This window comes from Varanus komodoensis, unplaced genomic scaffold, assembly GCF_004798865.1.
Source record: "Varanus komodoensis strain SLA01 unplaced genomic scaffold, ASM479886v1 scaffold44_3, whole genome shotgun sequence".
Lineage (NCBI taxonomy): Eukaryota > Metazoa > Chordata > Lepidosauria > Squamata > Varanidae > Varanus > Varanus komodoensis.
In genome coordinates, this window is record NW_025336010.1 from 3,856,363 (window position 1) to 3,875,508 (window position 19,146).

General features: G+C 49.2%; 1 protein-coding gene across 2 annotated transcripts in view; it reads right to left on the minus strand.

Annotated features, from left to right (window-relative positions):
• OSBP2 (oxysterol binding protein 2) overlaps positions 1–19,146 on the minus strand; it is a 137,167-nt gene that overhangs the window by 84,021 nt on the left and 34,000 nt on the right. The window lies entirely within an intron of this gene.

Genomic DNA, 19,146 nt, shown 5'->3' on the forward strand with positions numbered 1-19,146 from the left:
TATACACAGCGTTGCCAGAGAGAAGCAGTGAATGAGTTCCACGTTTGCCCACCAAATCAACTCTTGCTTTGGCACACTTGGCTCAGCTATCAGGTTATGTATAATTACGACACTGAACTTACAACCATTTTTAAAGTCTTGCTAAGGTGACTGTTACAGCGCAATGAGGACAACAGGATTACCCAAGCATGCACAAGCGTACACACACCGCTTTAGTCCAACTTGGAAGACCAAAGCAGCCATATAAAGTTAATCTGTTTCGTGATAGCAAGGCAGCAGGCAAACACCAGATAAACAGAGAGAGCTGGCATTCTTCATTCAGTAGAATGAAGGGGCACAGGTGACCACTCAAGGAACCACAGTTACAGGTAAGCAACCTGACTTTCCTCTTTGTGGTTTCTGTGTGTCACATATCCAGGTGATTAGCAAGCTTGCCTGGAGAAGGATGGAGAGCTGGTGTCGTCATCGGAGAATGGAGGAGAGGGCTGCTCTGCCAAAGGAGCAGTCTGCTCCGTCTGGACACGCAGCATGTAGTCCTCGGTCCATGCCCTCAACTTTTGCCATGCAGCAACTCTGCAGACTTCTTACAAAAGGATTCCTGCTCTTGACTGACTATTGCTTGGGTGGAGGGAACCCCTGGCAGAGCTTTGAGTCAAATGCTGCCCACTCAAAGACACACTGCTTGTGACCCAACCCACCAGACTTGGAGACTGGGTCCCCTTTGCTTCTTCTGTCATAGCAAATGAAGGGTCTTGGTGAGTGGCAGAAAAACTCCGCTCTGGAGCGGCAGAAGTGGCGATCCTGTTCTGGACATTTAGTGCGTGTCGGGTGGACTCTACTGAGGGGGTGGGGGCCGCAAAGAATGGTGATAGGATGACGTCCTGGTTGAGATGGAATGCTGAGGCAACCTGTGTAAGGAAGGCTGCGTCTGGCCCAAGCACCACCTTATTTTTGTGGAAATTGAGGTCAGGGGGGTCAACCCAGAGGGCACACAGCTCACCGGCAGGCCTGACTAATGTGATGGCCACCTTCCAGGAGAGGAGGCAAAGCTCAGCCATGGCTAGTGGCTCCAGGGCTTCTGGGTCAGAGCATGCAGCACAACCAAAAGGCTCCACGGTGTTGTGCAGGGGCTAAGTTTCGGGGGCCCTCAGGAACCAGTGAGAGAAAGGATGTGAGAAGACTGGGCACCTGTGTAGCAGCAGATGGAAGGATGGGGCTGCTGCCAGATACACTCCAATGGAAATGGGTTCCAGCCACTTGTGGAAGACCACCTGCAGGACGTGGAGGATGTGCCTAATGGTGGACTCCAGTGGACCACCTCCTCCTGGCATGTGAAGGCAGCAAAGGCTTTTCATTTGGTCAGGTAAGGTTTCCCTGTGGGTGGCTTCAGGTCCGCACTGAAGGTGGTTCTTACATCCTGAGAGGGTGTTTACTGTAGAATCAGCAGTGTGATGCGACACACCATGAGGCACAGGGTCTCCATGTTGGGATGAAGAACTTGGCCCCACTCCTGTCAGATCAGGCCCAGGGCGCATGGGAGGAACTGAATACTCCACAGCATAAGCTGAGGAGGCAGGAGAGCCACGGGTGCCTTGGCCTTGATGAGGATGCAATCGATTCTGTAATTCCTGATCTTTGCGAAAAGGGGAGGGGGAGCAACATAGAACAAGGTCTCCTGCCACTGGAGGAGGAAAGTGTCCCCTAGGAATCTGGCCCCTTGTTCCACCCTGGAGCAGAAGCTGGGGCACATGGTGTCAGTCGTGGTGAAGAAGTCAACTGAGGGGGTGCCTCATGTGTTGAAGAGGTCACAGAGGCGCTCAGATGCTACTAAAGAACATCTAGGCTCACGCGAACACCAGGCGAGTGTTGCTCACGCCTGCCATGAGGCGGCCATGAAGGTTACGTCCCTGTTGATGCACCAGTCCCAAGTCCTGACAGCCAGCTTTGTCGCTGGGATGAACTGTGTGCCGCCCTGCTTGTCGTGCAGAAGACCCCAGTTGTGCTGCTTGTGGGGGTCCGGTCACTCTCTCCGCGCAGGTGCAACTGGAAGGCAATTCGGGTTGTCCCCAAGGAAGAGCATGGACTAGGAGCGGGAGAGAACAGATTTCTCGCGTCCGAGAGTCTGCTGTAGGGAAGAGGTGGTGTGGACAGAGTGCCCTAGTTCTGCCTTGGACAATGCAGACAGCAGCCAGCCATCGAGGTCTGGGAAGCCTCTGCTGTGGGAGGCGAAGGTGCGAGCAGAACACTCCATGCATTTGGTGAAGCCCCTAGAGGTGCTGGAGAAGCCCAGTAAGAGGAACGAGACTTGGAATGTCTCCTCCTCGATTTGGAAGCAGGAAAAGTGTCCCATACTCATGGCCAATGGTGACACAGAAGCAGGCATCCGTCAGGTCAGTCGAGGCAAGCCAGTCACCTTCTTGCGTAAAACGGGGAGGGGGGTGTTCCAGAGAGAGCATTGATACCGGGACAACAATCTGAAACAGCACCCTCAGTGAGAGGCCTTGGTACCGTGTCAACGCCTGTCCCCGGCACCATCGACTGACTGACTGATGATGCTTGCATGCCACCCCATAGCCTGGGGGCTCTCTGGGTGGCTCACAAAAACAATGGCACACAGAACAAAATTATTGTGAGCTGCCCCGAGGCTTCAGCGAATGGGGCCGCATAGAAGCGCCCTAAATAGATAAAATCAGCAAATATAAAAACTAGAAATCCAACATCATAAAAACAATAGTTAACACAGGAACAGGAGACACTGCACATAGCAAATAAAAGAAGCAGTGAGAAAAAACATAATAAAATCATAATTATACTAAAAAACAGGTACAAAATAAAAATGCCTTCACCTTCATGTCTTTTATCACGCAACTGAATCTTACTTGATACAGCAAATTACATTCTATTTCATTGCTTTTACAGGGAGAATTGCTGTTTTCTAAAGCCTATTATCTGTGATATCTATGTTATCATCATAAACTCTCTCTTTATCCTTCTTTTATACCAGGCCTTTTGTGAATACGTTGCACTTATAGAAGGGATCGGTGAAGAGGTGTTTCCTAATGTCCCACCCCATCTCCTGCCCCACGAAATTCCTGTGGGAATCCTCCCACTGACAGAAAGCAAACCCAGCAAGCTATTCAAGCCCTCTGACAGCAATAAGGAAACATTATCTATTCATTTATTTAAAATAATTGCATAGCACCTCTCTTTATCAAATATTAGAGTGGTGCAAAATGCATTCAAACAGTTTAAAGAAATGATGCAGTGACAGCCACGTGCCGTTACGAGCTGCTGCCGAGAGGTCTTATAAGCCCCCTCGGAATGTCTTGGCTCCCGTCCTCAGCAGTTCATTAGTCACGACTGGAACATCTCCTGTTTGCTCATTCGCCTCCGGACCCCGCGGTGATGTGGTGCCAATATGCAATATCCAGCACGATGGAGATACCTGTGGCCCATACAGGTCAATGCAAAGGGCATGGAAGTTATGGGAAGGGGGGGCATTAACCTCTTTGCCAGTCCAGTCCTAGCACAGTAAAGCAGGTCTTGTTTACTAAGTTACGGCAACTGTGGAGAACTGATGGTATTAGAATCAGAATTCAAAATGCAGGAAACTGCTTCTTCATTTAGGGATTTTTTTAGTGGTTTGACTGAGAAAAAGGGCTTTGCTGTGCCTTCTGATGCTGTTTTGCCTATAAGCACAGAGAATTAGGGTCCCCCAAGCGTCAGGCCAAATCCACTCTTCTTGTGGCCCACACCTTTTACTGGCCATGCCCATTTCTCTGCCCGCCCGCCCGCCCTTTAGTGCTTTTCCGCTCTTGTATGGCTTGTCCCTCTTTCAAAAAGACTGAAATGCTCCCCCAGAGCTTTAGCCGTCGTCAGCAAGAGCTTCAATGTAAGGCAGACCGGCCTTTTTGGTCTTTTGGCCCCCGTCTTTTTGCCACTGGCCCTTCCCATCCCCCCACAGCTTCTCCAAAACTGCATCTGGCCCTCAAGCTACAAGAGGCCCCGGCAGAAGCAGCATCTCGCAGAGAAAAGCAGGGCGATGGGGAACCAGCACCCACCTCAGTGGCATCCCTTTAATACGCCAACTATGTTGAAGCCGCTGCAGGAACGTGCAGGAACAGCAGGTGGAGGGACTCACCATGCAGCACCCCAGGAGGGAGCTGCAAAACGCTCTCATGACCAGCCTTCTCGCCACACGCTCGGCAGGCCATTGTGTTTTCCCCGTCTCTGTCAGCGACGGCCTCTTGATCAAGGGACAACGATGCAAGGCAAATTCACGGGTGTTATTTTACTTTCATATGCCCAGCAGTGCCAGCAGGATAAACCGAAAGGCCCTTTGATGGGCTCCCAGGCTGAAGGGGAAATACCCAAGAATGTTTTAGATGACTGCGGTGCCAGTCTGCCAGTGACATTATTTCGGAATAATTTACAATAATGCTAATGAATAAAAGGGAAAACACTGGGTGGATCACAGTGGAAACAGGGCAAGTTGTGGACAGGAAGAAGGTTGTCATGGCTAAAAGGAGGGAAACCTCTCTTGGGATGAGGGCCAAACTGATGCTCAGAGAAGCTCTTGTAGGAGGGGTACATCCCAACACTGGAATAGGTGTGATATAAGGAGGAGGAGGAGGAGGAGGAGGAGGAGGAGGAGCAAGCTGCTGCTGCTGCTGCTGCTGACCAGTTGTGGCCCAGGCCCAATTCAAGGTGCTTGCATTGACATATAAGGCCCTAAATGGCTTAGGATCCGGTTATCTTAGGGAGCGGCTGCACCCGTGTGCGTCTACCTGGCCTCTGAGATCTACACAGGGGGCCCTCCTGTGTGAGCCGTCCCTTAAGGAGGTGATAGGGATGGCCACGGGACGAGGGCCTTTTCTGCAGCTGCTCCCCAAATCTGGAATGCTCTCCCCAAGGAGATTCGCCTGGCACCTTCCTTACTTTCTTTTTGGTGCCAGGCAAAGACGTTCCTTTTAAAAAAAAATTGAATAACTAATGCCATAAGACTTTTGTTTTGTATTTTCTGCTTGTATTTCATTGTTATTTTATTTTTAATGTGTTATTGGTTTTTACTGTGCTTTTATCTTGTAATTGTGAGCCAACCAGAGGTGCTCTGGCACAATTGGGTGGCATACAAATGCTTTAAATAAATAAAGGCAGCAGTAGGCTAAAAGCAAAGGGGATGCAGCCAACAGGTAAAGAGGGAAAGTCAAAAATATTTCCCAGCATGCTGTCTTAATACCAGTACCGTAGCCTTAGGGGAGACATTTCAGTCCTCCAGAGCAGGGGAAAAGGTTCACAAAAGCAAGGAAACCAGCCAATAATCAGCAGTTGGGAGGAAGCATATGCAAAGAGGGTTTGTGGAGAGCAAGGGGGCGTTGGGGTTCACATGGGATACTAGCCACATCCCAGGTGCTGATGCCGATGCAGAAGACAAGGAATGTCTCCGCAAGATTGGAGAGCATAGGCTTAGCTCAAGGTCCTAGGATGCAAAGAGGTGACTATCTCAAAGACAGGTGCTGTGCTGTGCCAGACAGTTCCTGGGAAAGGCCCAGACAAACAACCAGTGGGAAGCGCTGCTTAGGAAGAGAAACACCCAGATGCGGACCAGCCTCTCCCCTCTGGATGCATAGCCAGAGGCGTGGCTTCCAGATTGAGAGAGGTATTACTGCAGGTCTACAGGACTCTGGTGCACCCGCAATTGGAGTCCTGCATTCAGTTCTGGGCCCCTCATTACAAGAGGGATGTGTCCAGGTTGGAATCGGTGCAGCGAAGGGCCACAGGGATGGTGGCCGGTTTGCAGGGGAAGCCAGAGGAGGAGAGATGGAGGGAGCTGGGCCTCTTCAGCCTGGAGAGGAGGAGACTCGGAGGGGACCTGTGAGCCACATACAGGTATGTGAGGGGGTGCCATGCAGAGGTGGGTCATGACCTTTTTTCCTCTGCAGTGGAGGGCAGGATGTGTTCCAATGGGGCAAAGCTCAGGGAACCAAGATCTAGGGTGGATGATCAGGCTCAATCCAGACAAGATGGAGGTCCTGTTGGTAGGTGGATCGGGCTTCGGGATGGGGGACCTGGGCCTTGTCCTGAATGGGGTTGCACTCCCTCTTAGGGACAGGGTTCGCAGCTTGGGAGTGCTCCTCGACCCAGAGCTGTCATTAGAAGCTCAAGTAACAGCGGTGGCAAGGAGCGCTTTCCTCCAGCTCCGGCTGATCCATCACCTGGAGAACGATTGCCTGGCGACAGTGACACATGCACTGGTAACTTCCCGATTAGACTTCTGTAACGCGCTCTACGTGGGGCTGCCCTTAAAGACGGTCTGGATACTTCAATTGGTGCAAAACAGAGCTGCCAGGTTGCTGACGGGGATTGGGCGTTGTTCTCACATAACCCCAGTCTTCCGTCAGTTTCACTGGTTTCCCATTGAAGTCCGGGCCCAATTCAAGGTGTTGGTTATCACCTATGAAGCCCTCAATGGCTTGGGACCTAGCTATCTAAAGGAGCACTTGCGCCCATATATGCCTTCCCGCCCCAAGGTCGGCAGCAGAGGCCATTCTCCGGGAGCCCTCCGTGAAGGACATTAGGAGGGTGAGTACCCGGAGTAGGGCCTTCTCTGCGGTGGCACCCCACCTATGGAATGTGCTCCCCAGAGAGGTCTGCCTGGCGCTGTCATTATTTGTTTTTCGGCGACAGGCCAAGACCTTTTTATTTAAACAATATTTTAACTGTTGTTATCTTTATTTATTGGTTTTTATAAACTGCCGAGATGTATCCGGATTTTAAGGTTTATTTTACATCTGTTTATTGCTTTGTACTTTGTAAGCCGCCCCGAGGCTTTTTGCGAAGGGGGCGGCATAAAAAGGCTTTAAATAAACAAACAAATAAATAAATATTTCCTGACGATTTAGGACCCCTAGGGCATGGAATGGGCTTCCACGGGAGGTCGTCAAGGCCCCATCAGGGGGGGGGGGGTGTACAAGGATAGGCTGGACATGCACATGGTAGGCATGTCATGAGTGGAGTTGGCTGGAGAGGGAGGTCAGACTAGATGGCTCGGGAGACCCCTTCTGACTCACTCTGTTTCTATGTTTCTCTAACAAGCAGGGCAAGCAGGGCGAGAGGCCTAGCTAGCTGAGCAGTAGGCAGAAAGGAAGGGTGCTCACCTTCAGAAAGCCCCTCCCCTGAAGGGTTGGGGCACAAGCCTGTTCACAAGGAGAGTTCCTGGAGAGTACTGCTCAACTGGGTTCAAGAACCCTCTCTGTGCGTGCTCAGGGATCCATTTTAGGTGATCTGTACCGGAGGCAATACAGAACATTTGCAAGGAGAGCGGACTGCGGTTGGCATTCACCTAGAGGAGAAGCCTCGGCCCACGGCAGGACTGGGCCATCTGCAAAAACCTCAGGCCGGGGGGTGAAACGTAGCCTGCATGCCTGAGGGTGCTCACCCTCGTTCAGGAGATGACCGTAGCTGTGTGCACACAGGTGCTGGCAATGAGAGGGAGTGACGGGTGGCGGCAGCCGAAGCCCATGCTGGGCGGCCCTGCAGGCAGGCAGAAGAGCATTCCTCCCTGACCATTTCAAGGCCAAAGAAAAGGTAACGGCCGGCCAGCAGCAGGAGCCCTTTTGCAGACTCCGGGAGCTCCTGCCCGCCCGCCCGCCCGCCCGAGCAGAGCAACACTTCTCCAAGAGACTCTGCATGAGGCAGCTTCCTACACCAGGGGAAAGGCCATGATCCAGTAGCTCAATGCAGAGTTCGTTCCAACGGGAATTGTCCGTCTGGCATCTCCGATCAGTTTCCCAGACTGAGGTCAAGCTGCATATCTAAGCCCAGCAATGCATAGCAATGCATAGCTAGCATTCATGAAGCGTTTAAAACCCTCCAGGTATTATGGGATGCCTTCCTTGGGCTTGCTGAAAGTTACTACAGAATCTGGGAAAATGCAAATAACCTTTAAGCCTATCACTTGCCAGCGTCTGATGACCAAATTGAACAGCAGAAGGGGAACAGGGCGACTTCTGTGTCGCTGCTCAGGGTGAACAGGGCAGAACGTACTGCATCAGCTGGCGAACACTTTTGCGCAATGTAGTCCATCATGCCCTCCCGCAATGCCTCTTTCAGGAAGGGTCCTTGCATGCTTTCAGCTTCCTCGAAGACCTCTCGGGAAAGCATGGCTGCTGCATTTGAGAGAGCCGGCGTGGTGGTGAAGAGCGTGGGAATGGGGCTTGAGTGACCTGGGTTCTGTCCCTACTGGGCATAGGGTCAACTGTGTGGCTTTGGCCCAGCCACAGACTCCCAGCCCAACCTACCTCACAAGGTGGTTGTTGTGGGGTTCAGAATGAGAGCAGGAGAAGATTAATGTGAGCTGCTTTGAGTTCATAAAAAAGCAGGATATAAATCTAGCTAACAAAAATGTTCAGCATACGTCGAATGATCTGAGTAAATGATGCTTTGGCAAAAAACCAGAAAGATCTGTAGCAATGTAGCTGCAAATGAATGTTTACAAGTATAGCAGAAGTGGCTCTTGATTTAATAGGGAAATATGCTGGATTTAATGCTGTTGTTTCCAGAATCTTACCATGTTGGGCCATCACCGCAATCCTCACCTGCCTCCAGGAACTGGACTCCCCTTTGCATTGCTTTTAGGCGGGCTTTCAGAAGCTCACCAAAGGTTTTACAGAACTCCCTGGCAAATTCACCCATGCCAGGTGAGTCCCCATATTCCAGTTTTTGCAGGGTGATTTTGATGTCCACCTCCAACGCAGGGTGATTTAGTGCATGTTGGTGCGATTCTGAGAAGGATCTGGATGCAACTGTTTATGTAACAATGTATAGTGAGCAGCACGCTTTTCTTAAAGAATAAAACGGTCTGTTTAAGTCTGCAGAAACTGTGGAGATACCTTTAGAATTAGCCTGCCTCTCCCACCCTTCCTGTCCATCGTGTGTGTTGCAAGATACGTCGTCTTGCAGCTCCCATTCACTACAGCCACAGCACTGCTGAATCATGGCAGTCACAGACCGGCCCATCTGGAGGGCCACATGCTGACCAGCCATGAGACGCGAGTCCGTGCCCCCGACGGCTGGGTCAGGAGCTGCTGCCAGCCAGGGCCAAGACGCAGCAGCGTTAAACCAATTCTGTGCAAAATGGCTCCTTGGCACACACACCACAGAGATCAAGTGAGACGCAGTGAGATACGCCTGTGGTGGTGCACTCGATTCCCTGTGCTCAGCACAGCCCTGGTACATACAAGGCAAATACACTGAGGAACAGGAATGGTTCTGTGGATCACTTTGCAATGTGCCAAGAATTATTTCCAGGTTTCTCTTCTATCTATCTATCTATCTATCTATTTATTTATTGAAACATTTTTATGCCGCCCCATTCGCCAAAGCCTCGGGGCGGCTTACAACAATAAGTTCTACCTCTAAGCCCCCCCCCCACACACACACACACTTTTCCCATGATTATCTTGTAATTAATCACAGCTACAACCTACCCATTCCAATTAGATGCTTGAAAATGGTTCTTACCTGCATTGGCACAACTGTGCCACTTTCCTGGGTACACTTGTGCTTGCAAGAGCACAACCAGTCCCCCAGCCAAATCAGTACCTTCCCATAAAAGGCAATTGTCCCCTTTAAAGATGCAGCCGTTTTTCAGCTTCCCAACTATAAACAGCTACTTCAGAGATCCCTAAAAATCCTCGTGTTAAGAAATGCCCAATTAACCTTCTCACATAGCTAGAACTCTAGAAACTCCAAACTGTGAATCCCGGCCTTTTAACCCTTCGGACTTCAGCAGGAATCCTATCCCACTAAGCTTGACTGATTGCCGGAGGGCATGTTTCAGTTCATCCTTCTTTGGCCTTTCTGATCTGCAGAGTCACCAGGCAGCTTCCTATGAAACTTCCACCTTAAACAGCCTTCCCCCTCCCTCCATCTTCGCAAACCATGTTCAAAACTTGAGGTACCGGGAGCGTGACTGCTGGGAGGCCGGGAACTTAAAAGAGAAAAAGCACAAGTCTCAGCCATAGCGCCTAAGATGCACAAATGCAACAGCGCCATCTTGTGGTTCCAAGATTTTCAGTGCATCACTGTGTAAAACATAGATTTTTGCATAATTCTAGGATTACAAAAGCATTAAAGGAGGGAGAAAAGAATTGTCCTCTATAACTACTATAAGGATGTTACACAAGTGTCCCCACTATACAGAATGATTTTCTCCCTGAGATTAGACCTGTGCTGATAATTTTTATCTTTAAGCACATGAAGACAAGTGTGTTTCTGCCAACTTCCCAGTGCAAATATAATTTGTTTGTTTCTTATGCACATGCAGACATGATTTTCTATACGCTAGTTTTTACATCACTGCTTTTATTTTTTCTTATTATTTGACGTCTGTAGATATAAACAGATTATACATTTTCAAGAAAAAGAGAGGACGATATCCTTTAAAGTGGGCATGGCATAACAGTGGAAGACCGACCCCAGCAGCAAAGACTCCCTTCGAAAGGGGTTGTCATCGTGGTCTGTCATAACAAAAACAACAGGGAATCTTGAGGCATCCCAGCAGCTGGCAAATTTATTACGGAGTGCACTCTACTCCACAAAAGCTATAAGGAATTTGTTGCTTTTTAAAGGTGGTGGTGTTGTTAGTCGCGAAGTCATGTCCGACCCATCGCAACCCCATGGACAACACTCCTCCAGGCCTTCCTGTCCTCCACCATCCCCCAGAGTCCACCTAAGCTCACGCCGACTGCCCCAATGACTCCCTCCAGCCACCTCATCCTCTGCCGTCCCCTCCTCCTTTTGCCATCTATTGTTCCCAGCATTTTTATAAAGGTAACACTGGACTATTATTAATACATTATGTGTATACCCCACCTTTTTTCCTCAGTGAGGAAACCAAGGCAGCTTATAAAGCTCCATTTTATCCACACAACCACCAGCCTTTAAGGGAGGTTCAGCTGCAAGTCCAAAGCCACCCCAGGCCAGCCCTCCGCCTGCCACACCACACTGGCTCTCAGCACGGTTTTGCTTCTACATTGGCCCTTGAGAAAGCACATTATAGCTGCACTGTGTTTTGCTAAAGGCGTGGCTTCTTTGGGTCACAAAGAATCTGAACAATCACCTGCTGTGCCTAAATACGTGAAAGCCAGAAAGCTCATGTGCCAAAACCTTTGCACTACCTGAATCGAGGGCAGAGGGAGGCAACACCATGGCCCACGGACACCTTTCTCAGCACCCACCGAGGAGCCTTGCTCCTCTCAGCGGTAATGAACATTTTCTTGGTGCAAACTAGGACTACTGTGAAAAAGTTCTCCTGGGTACGGAAAAGAATTGTTGAGCATGCTGGCGATCAAGTCCCACCTGTGCCAGGTACGCTGCACGTTTGGAGCAGGTTGCTCGTCCTTCTCTGCCCACTGCGGCCATTTCGTGGTGATGCTCAGAGGAGCCTCTGAGGGATCTGTCAACGCAAGGCTGAGGGTGTCCCAAAATTCTGCCCTCCGAAAACAAAGCAAACCAAAACCCCAAACCCTTCACCACTCCTGGCGCAATAGACAAACTGCTGAGGTGGAGAACGGATAGGCACGGGGGGCCTTATGTGGGTGACTGGCCAGCAGCAACCTCCAAAAGCATCAACGGCCTCCCCGTGCGCCTACTGCCACCCCCTCGTTCCCCACACACACTCACCGTATGAGGAGACCGCTGGGCGTGAGGCTTTACTGTGGAGGCTTTGGGAGGTGCTGCTTCCTGGCAGGAAGGAGGCAGGCTCAGATCTACTGGCAGAATTGTGTTTTATAAGAAATTAAGGGTAAGCAGCATGCAGCGTCCCCTCATCCTCTAGGGTGACACTGATCTTGGCCAAGCCGACTTCAAAATAATGGTTGGCTGGCCACCAAATTTTGGCAGCAAACGGCTATGGAGGCCTAAGAGGACAAATTTAGCTTGAAGGCAACATTCTGTGGCAAACAAGCCGTTTTTGTACCACTGCATTTCGTACCACTCCTGCCAGTTTCAGTGGTGGGAGTGAGGCCCATGGGGGGGGGGGCGGTCCAGGGGACGGCATTGGCCCCAAGACTGCTTGACGTTGCCCATCCCCTTCAATAGTTCATCAAGTCAGAATTCTTTTGACTTCCAATTGTGACAAAAAAATAAAAATTTGCATACCCTTCCCCCACCCAGGTTAGCCTGCTGAAGCAACAAACATTTGGAACTGGAAAATGGGGAACCCAGAGGCATCCTCTGGCACGGAAAATAATTTTTGGGCTGAACACGTGCATCCATTTCCATTCAATACGGCAATTGTCTCTTTCAGTGTGACAAGAAAAGGTGAAGATGTGGAAATGGTTTATAAGCGACTTTGTGAAGAACTCCTGCAAAGAAATGCAAAGAAAAGCAAGGAGTGTGTTTTTTTCTGGACTGAAATAGAGCAGAACACAAATCCTGTTGGGACAGCTTAAGATATGCCAGTAAGATATGCCCAGCTCTGCTTTACAGCATCTCCCCAGAAAACATCTCAGGGAAGACTGCTTGCTGACCCAACTTAGCTTCTGGAAGAGAAGGAGGATGCTCTCTAAGAGTTTGCAAGGGGAGGCAAATGAAGAAAGACTATCAGACAATGGGAATAGAGGAGGAGGAGGAGACTGGCCAGGAAGAAAGACGAACGGGGAAATCCCCTCTGCTCTCTTCTTTCCCGTCTTCTCTCTCCTCCCATCACAAACTCTCATGGGTTCCAGAACAAGGGTGGGGAGGCTTCTGGTCTGGGCCAAATCCGGCCCCCCGCGGCCCCCCAGACGGCTGCAGTGCAGCAGCGGGGATGGATCCACACCAAAGCTGGATGTGGCCCTCAGACAGAAAGTGGTTCTCAGCCCGATCTAAAACACCTGCCACCCCTACAGATGCTCATCAAGGCCGGGTGGCTGCAGCCTCTGAGCTCGCTGAAGACAGCGGAGGCCAATCAGCATCCCGCCAATTCTATGGCAGTCCCATTCCTGCTGGCTTCCTCAACTGAGAGCAGCCAAGTGGGCACCAACCCATGCAAAGGGGCAAGCGATGCGGAGGGAAGCAGGGCAGCAGCCCCCCACCCTACCACTCCATCTGAGGTCAGCAAAGGGACCCCTCCCCCCACCATCCCACAACCTGCACCCTTGCTTAGTGGGATCGAATGTCAGAGCAACATCAGGGGAACGCACTGCCGTTGGCCATGTGGCGGATGCTTGCACTGTATTAACTGCACCAAATCCCTTGCTGGCCACCAGCATAACATGGCCTGGAGAGGATCTGTGCGGATAAGTGGCAGGAAGTGCTCAGTTACGGGGAACGTGCACACGCCTGAGAAATTTTGCCGAACTGCTGTGCAAAAGCAGCATCTCCCCATCAGTTGGTAAAGCTCCACAGTACAAACACGCTGCAAAGCAAAGGCACTGTCAGCTCGTGCTACTTGATGAAATAACAAGGAAGGTTATAACATGTGACTGAATTTATTATGCATCTTGTGCTTGCTAGTAGGATTGATATGACACAGACCAGAAGAAGGCTGCTGCACCTACACTTAAAGGCTATTTGAAAAGCATCTTGAAAATTAAAATGAAATGCCATGCATGCGTTAAGGAAGGAAGTCCATTTGTGAAGCAGGGACATTTAACTATTCAGTTTCAGAATGAGAAATGTAATGTTATTCAGCCCTACAGTCTTTCATGTAAAATAATTTCATCCTAATATATTGCATTTTCTGCATTCTCTGGTAATATATTTAAATAAAATACATTATTTTGGATCATTATTTCATGACCCAAAACCAAATCACTTAAGAGGTGTACCTTGCATTCAGAGAGGACACCTCTGCACAGGTAAGCACATCTCAGGGATGTGTGGACCTGCAAGTTAGGTGTGTAAAGGGCTGGGAGGAAGCTTCCTCCTACTTAAAAGGCAAGTACAGCTGCCTAGATTAGGCGCATGCAGATGAAAAAATATATCAGAAGCAAGACTGAAGTGACTGCAAGTTTGGTACAGCGCAAAGAAAATCATCCACAAATGGGAGATAATTACCAGGAGGAAAATGGAAGGCTATGAAAGAACACGGACAGCCTAGTGTGGAATTATACTAACACAGAGATGGCAGACCTGAGAGACGACATTATGAATGGCAGGTTAGGATTGCCAAATCAAGCACTTTTACCAAGATTTCCTGATGTCCCGGTTCTTTCATAATACAGAAATTGTAAGCTTAAAGAGAAAAGGAAAGAGTAAGGGGATCTGGTTTCTTGGGCAATGTAGGCAATAAAATAAGAAGCCAAACCGAAGGTTTTGAAAGAAAAACAAACAAACAAACAAAGCCATGAAGGGGTCTAGGCATGCAACATTTATTTAAGAATAGCAGGAAAGATAGAAAAGGTAAATATGTGACATTATCCAGTGAATGCAGCTCCCCTCCACCCCAGGTGGGCTCCAGGTGTTGGATTCAGCATTGAGCATTCCCAGCCAGTATGGCCATGCAGGCTGGGAATGGTGGGAACTGTAGTCCAACACATCTGCTGGCCACTTGGTGGGAGGAGGTTGGATTAATTGGAAACAAGTGAAATGTATGGATCCAGCAGTTGCAAGAAACACACATACAAAAAACAAAAGATGTTTTACACAGGCAGAATGAGATGAAAACAGAATACAAAGAGAATGGGATTTTCAAACAGAGACATACAATGTTGTCATACAAGCTTTTCAGACAAACAGGGGTGCAATTCATCAAAAACATGTGATATTCCATGGCATGATTTTTTGAATAAAGGCACAGCATTATAGCTTTGATTCAGCTACATTTAGAGTCATTAAAGAAATAAACCCAGTACCTAAATAAATACAGCAAGTAAAGATCGTTTGAGCATGTCATTCAGAAACAGTTTTGCTAAAAATTGATTGTTCATGGTGAAACATGTGGTAACAAGGAGATAAAGCATGGCTGAGGGAAAGGTCAGGAAAAAGGACTAAAAGCATTCCTTCTTTCACAAAATTTCCGGGGGCCTGCAAAGCAGGGCAAATTAACCTCTACTGCAATAATTCCAACGCAAAACTGTTTTCAGATTAAGGATTTGCATCCAGCCAATCATAAAGCTCACCATACTGAGAGGGATTTTAGAAAGCAAGATTTTTTTAAAAAATCAATGGAGATAAGCTGCCACAAGGGAGCACCCAAGAACACAGCAATGTCTGTTCTGCCACAATGACAAGCAGAACAGGCCCCAAAGCAGAGTGAGAGCCACACAGATTCTACGGATGCATTATAGGAAGCCATCAGCCAAGGCTTAATGAGCCATTATGTGCACAAGCAGCCTGCTTGGCACATACTGTCTGACTACTTTGCTTTGCAAAGCAACGGAGCAAAACACCAGAGTGAAAAACCTTCCTGCAACAGAGTAAAAAACAAAACCCACCAGCCAGGGCTTGTTAGCTCACTTTATATCCTGGGTACTTTATTTGCGGTGGTGTTCAAACAGCTGAAATAGCAGAGCGCGTGCGGTGCTACATGGGCAGCGGCAAACAACCCAGATTGTTGCACGAGCAGAACGGCCCGTCGAGGCAAGAGTGCGGCTGCACTACAAGGGCCACCATCGCCTAGAGCGAGGATGCGAAGCCCCTGGCCCAGCCTGCATGGATGCCCCTGGAAAAACACCTGCTGTTCTCGCCAGTCTCGGATCAGACACAGCAGTGTGGATCCAGGCAGCAGGCGGCTGGCATCCCGAGGGAGGCCGTTCTTCCCAGCACGAGCGGAGTCCTCGGGCTCAGCCCATCCTGCACAGGGTCAGGGGCCTGGCGAGAGATGCGGCCCCTTCCGATACCAGCCGAGTCCCTTTCTCCACGCCGGGAGAGACACAAAGCTCCAGAATGCTCTCGGCATGGAGAAAGGCAATTCAAGTGGGAGCAAAGCGGTGCATCGCCTGGCCTGCAATTTGCAACCGAATGGTAGCATACGAAGCCCTCTCATGCCAGGAAATATGCCCAGGGATGACGTGGTGCGTGACACAGACTGAACTGGGAAACACCTTCAGGCTACTGTTCGCTACTTCTGGTCTCCATGGGATTGGCTGCATCCATGTGCCTCCACATGTTTGGTAGTCTGCCATTAAGGAGTTCTAGCGCACGTCCCTTGCGCGCGCACCATTGCGTCTGCCCTCCCTTACTCTGTGTAAATGGGCTGAACAGGGTCCCCCTCCCCCTCAGAAGGTAGAAAGCTGCAAGGCTCAGCATCGAGCAGAGACCCAAGCCGGGGTCAGAGCACAGCCACACCTACAGTGCTGCCGGCAGATCAGCAGGAGAGAAGGCTTCTCCTGCGAAGCTCGCTCAGCCATGGCTGTGCCATCTCTGAGCTGGAGATGAGGGTTTGACCTGCAATCCAGCAAAATCATCCAAATAAGCATCCAATTTATAAGCGACTTCCGGTTCAGTGCAAAACGGGCAGCACTGATGCTGCCTGGGGAGGAAAGAACATCTCAGCTTGCGGAGATGAGGAAGCAGCAGCAGCAGGAAGTCTTATTGGAAGCAACGGGAAACACAAGCTGGTGGCAACCCAGTGACCCTCCCCTCAAGCAGGCGGCTTCTGGTTGCATAATGTTCACACCCATTAAGCCCAAGCAGCCAGATGAAAAGCTGTGAAACCAGAGGGTTGGTAGGCAGGATTAATTAGAAAGATCAAACAGCCTCCATAAAAGGGCAAGATAGCACCTCATCGAAGGGCAGACCCCTCCCCGTGGCTTCCAGGGACGGAGATGCCGCAGGCTTGCCTCTGGGTTTAATACTGAGAACGCTACACTTATTCCATGAAAATCAGCAGGAATTAATCACTGACTCAGAGAGCTGGAAAAATCCTGGAGTGAACTGCTTACTTATTTTTAGTGCTAAATGTAGGCAAAACATCCATAATCTAAAGAAGATTATGAAACTCTTTAATCCATGTCATGATGTTGCTCCCCTTTAAAGTGGTTTGGAACGAAGGCTGCCTGAACCAGAGCCTCAGCGATCAGCTCCGAACAATGGCGAGGGCTGCATAGGTCTGGGTCAGGCGGACTGAATTTCTATTCAGAAAGGAGGATTCAGTGGGGGTCCTGGGAACAGCTAAGGGGCAAGAAGCCGTCTCTCAAGCGGCAACCGAACTGCATTCAGAAGGAACCTGAGCATCTCAGAAGGTGAAAGAGCAGGAAAGGGGGAGGCAGCTGGGTAGAACAGGGGGTTAAAACATGCCTGACGGGGGCCCAGAACAGTGGGAGAGCAGCGAGCGGCATCAGAGAAGGCAAAGATTCAGGAAGGGAGGTGGGAAAACGGGTAGCAAATTTTAAGAAAGCTTTAAAAAGCAACTTCTAGTTTTGGATGCCAAAACAAAAATTAAATTCCAGTCCTGTAGCTCAAAGGGAAGGACTTATAAAAGTCAATCATACCATTCTGTCGACCTACTTTGAATGTTACTATTTTCATGCATGCAGGTGCACTCTCAAAAATTAAACAAAAAAGGCCTGGAAAATGGCCTCAATAGATCTTCACCTTGAAGTTTGTTTTTGATCTTGATTTTGTTTTGATTTTCGTTCATTTGTGAATTGTTATTGGTTTTGTGTGTATATTTAATTATTGCTACTTGTTAAATTATCTGTTTTTGATTTTTGTAAGCCGCCCTGAGATGCTTTTGTGTGTAGGGCGGGGTATAAATATTTTAAATAAAATAAATAATAAATAAGTTCTCTCTCTCTCCTTTTTGAGGATAGCAGACCCTAAAAAGAATACCACCTCCCTTTTACCAGCTAAGTGTGGTATTCCAGAAAACCTTCCTTCATTCCAAGTACATCCCCTCCCCCGTTCCCCCTATTATTACTTCCCACTACTGGCAGTACTGCTTTCAGAACAACACTAAAATCATTTTACAATTATTCTACCAATAAACATGTCACCGGGAATTTTGCTTTCTGAAACCAGTAAAAGTGCTTTCCTGCTAAGGTCCCCAAAGTGGTAGAAGAATGTGCTGAAAAATTACAACTCATAGAGGAAAAAATTACCAGTGTGCTTCAACAAGCAACAACCTTGCAGTATAACTTTTCCCTATTTCAAAAAGTCCAACAAGGTGATCTGAGAAAAAGGTTATCTGAGGAGCAGCACAAAGTTTTAAAGTATTTCATCAGGTGGAATATTAAATGCTCTGTACTTTATAGCCACTTGCTTAACACTGTGCAGACTCCAGATGCATCCCAGAACTTCTCCCAAACAGTCTGCACCTCACATGGTCCCCTAAAGAGAATCCATGCTCATTTGGGAGCTTTTATAAAAATCTGTTCATAGAAATTATTTATTTTCCATTTCACTACCTAGAATTCCACACGTACACGCAACCTCAATACTGCGGCACAACAGCTGTGGAATGGCAAGCGGCAGTGCATCTCACCGCGCCTTCCAATCATGAACGAGGAAACGAAACCACCGGCGTGGCATGGTCCAGTCTCCAGCCCTGGCCTTTTCAACGAGCCACAGAAACATTTCCTGGCCCGTACCAGACTATGATTTTATGATCATTATTACATTTTCTTTTTTTTAAGCAGCCAGGCTGTCATGCTGCAAAGCAAAGTACACGATCTCGTTCTGGGCTGGTTTAGAGGTTTGGAGCTCAGACTTCGCTCCTGCCTGATTCTTCAGCAAGTTGTTTTTTTAAAGTCTTACCACCTTGTTTTAGTCTGTCGGAGATTCGTTTTGTGACCCGCCAAGCCCACTGTGGCAGCAATCTCATGACTGGGCGAGCCCCCACCCCTTGCTGGTATTCCCAAAATTCCAAATGTCCTCATAGATCCCAAAGGGCTGGAGAGCCTCTTCTGATGCTCAGCCGCTTCACACCAGCCTCACCACACCAGAAGGCACAGGTGGCCGATCAAGCCAAGAGCGGCTCTCATGCCGTAGCCTGTCAGGTGCCAGGTAACGTCCCTATTTTGCAGTTTCAGGCCAACAGCATGAGCAGGTTGTTTATGGAGCCTCAGCTGGGTCACCCACCACACTGCAGGTGCGCAGCAGGCAATGTCTGGCAGGACACGAGCTCTTCCCCAGCTGATTCCATTCCATCAGAAACAAAACACTCATTGTACAAGATGGCTTTATCCCACACCCTTGAAGTGTGTTAAGATGTGTAAC